Source organism: Panthera onca, chromosome D1 (assembly GCF_046562875.1).
Source record: "Panthera onca isolate mPanOnc1 chromosome D1, mPanOnc1 haplotype 2, whole genome shotgun sequence".
Classification (NCBI taxonomy): domain Eukaryota; kingdom Metazoa; phylum Chordata; class Mammalia; order Carnivora; family Felidae; genus Panthera; species Panthera onca.
The window spans coordinates 95,485,869-95,488,248 of NC_138348.1; the positions used below are offsets into that span (position 1 = coordinate 95,485,869).

A 2,380-nucleotide genomic window follows, 5' to 3' on the forward strand; every position below is an offset into this window, starting at 1 on the left:
GGAGACATAGAATCCGAGGCAGGCTCCAGGCTCTGAGCTGTCAGCACAGAGCCCGACGTGGGGCTCGAACCCATGAACTGTGAGATCATGACCTGAGCTGAAGTCAGATGCTTAACCGACTGAGCCACCCAGGAGCCCCTCATATAATTACTTTAAATCATTTATAATAAATAAATATGATTATCACTGAAATCTTTTCACATAGACACTTGGAGTTAACCACCATATTCATAATTGTCTTTAGTGGTTATTTTTTTTTCTTCTCAGGGGAAAGCGCAAATGCAGTCCCCACTACCACAAATTACACGGTCGAGTTTCCCACATTTGGGGGAATCGCAGGGGTCAGCACATCCGCAGCGCAATGGATAAGCCTGGCCCTGGGAAAATCGCCTTCGTGATTAGGGTGTCTCCCCTGCCAGGTAAGTATTTTAGTGGCTATCTTTAACAAAACAAACAAAACAAAATTGTCCTCATTTCAGTTTCTGAGTCTCTGAGATTCCTTTGGGTTTCTTCCATTGGTTCTATCTTTTCATGGTTTAGGAATAAATTGCCTGAATCTAAGAGTATCGCGGTTGCTTACTGGTGGTAACATGGTGCTTCTCTGACGCACTTGTGTCTAAATTTTGATTGTGAAAATAATCTTTCAATACCTACCGATTGTTATGTGTGTATTTATTTTATGAAGCTCATAATGTGCTGTTAGGCACAAAGCATGTTATAAAGCATCCACAGAACACAAAATGTTAAAAAAAAACCACGAAATAAAAAATTCAAGCAGAAGTTCCCATTCTATCTCCAAACCCTCCCATGCTCCCCAATCTCCATCCGCTCCGTGTGTACTGTTCTCTTGTCACTCCTCTGCTCAAAACGCGTCCATACCTTCCCTGTGTGGAGATCTGATTCTGCAACATGGCATTTCAAACCTTCTACAACCTTCTACTGAAATCAGTGAACTAAATAAGCATTTGTCTAGCCCTCTCAGGTCCAGTCCTGACCCACCAACCCTCTCCCCTCCCGTTGGGCACGTCTTCCTTCAAGATTCGTTTCAACTGCCCCCTCTGCTGGGAAGGGACTTCTGGAGCCCCAAAACACCTCTTGGGATCTCTCCTTTGAATTTGGATGGAGTTTTTGGTCAACACTGTTGCTTAAGGAAAAGTAGGCACAAGTAGAGAAGAAAAATGAAGCATAACAGCGGGAAAAGAGGCAATAAGATAATCTTCATTGGGGTAGAAAACGTTTGTTCGCTTTGAAGTTGCAAGAAAATCCATGGAAAAATTGTTAGAGATAATAGTTAGTAAAGGGACTGTATACCGAATATATATATAATCCAGTGATCTTCATATACACCTGTGATAATTATTTAAAACTATAAGATAATCTCGATCACACTACAATGCCCAAACTGAAGTATCTCGGAATAAAATTGATAAGCAGTGCGCAAGACCCATTTGAAAACAACAGTAACATTTTTACTGAAAGAGAATACTTAAGATGTGGATTCTGTACCCGATTTCTTGGGTTTGAGACCCAACCATGTGACCTTGGGCAAGTAATTAGCCTTCATGTACCTGTTGTACAATAAAGATTTTGACTAGGGGCGCCTGGGTGGCTCAGTCAGTTGAGTGTCTGACTTCGGCTCGGGTCATGATCTCGTGGTTCATGAGTTCGAGCCCAGCGTCGGGCTCTGTGCTGACAGCTCAGAGCCTGGAACCTGCTTCGGATTCTGTGACTCCCCCTCTCTCTGCCCCTCCCCTGCCCATGCTCCCTTGCTCTCTGTCTCTCTCTGTGTCTCAAAAATAAACAACAACAACAAAAGAATTTGACTTACTTTTGTTCTTGGTTCCTGAGAAGACTCGAAATGCTTGGAATTCTTTCTCTTTTTTAAGTTTATTTAGAGAGAGAGAGAAAGTGCGTGCACAAGTGGGGTGGAGGTGGCAGAGAGAAAGGGAGAGAGAGAACCCAAGCAGGCTCCACACCCAGCCCAGCATGGAGCCTGATGGGCCCCATGAGACCACGACCTGAGCTGAAATCAAGTCAGATGCTCAACTGACTGAGCCACCCACGTGACCCAATCCTTGGAATTTTCTAAGCTTTGTTATTCCTGGTGGTCCCTTGGACCACACCTGAATTTATGCTAATGAGATGGCTCGGGGGAAGGGGGCTGGTCCTGCCGGAAACACCACCCGTGTGATGAGTACCATGTGACTTCTTCTGGGGAGGAAAGGGGACTGAAGAATTAGCTCAGTCTTATCACCAATGATTCGGTAAATCATGCCTACGTAGTGAAACCCCAGTGAAAAGCTCAGTGGAGCTTCGTGGCTGGTGGACACACCGTTGGGCCAGGCTCCCCAAACCTCGCCCTCTGGTCTCTTTGTTTGAT

General features: G+C 44.9%; 1 non-coding gene across 1 annotated transcript; it reads right to left on the reverse strand.

Moving 5' to 3' along the window:
* Positions 1-264: 264 nt before the first annotated feature.
* On the reverse strand, positions 265-427 carry LOC132662669 (U1 spliceosomal RNA). The gene has a single exon (XR_009602684.2). It is a non-coding gene; the product is annotated as a U1 spliceosomal RNA (small nuclear RNA).
* Positions 428-2,380: the final 1,953 nt, after the last annotated feature.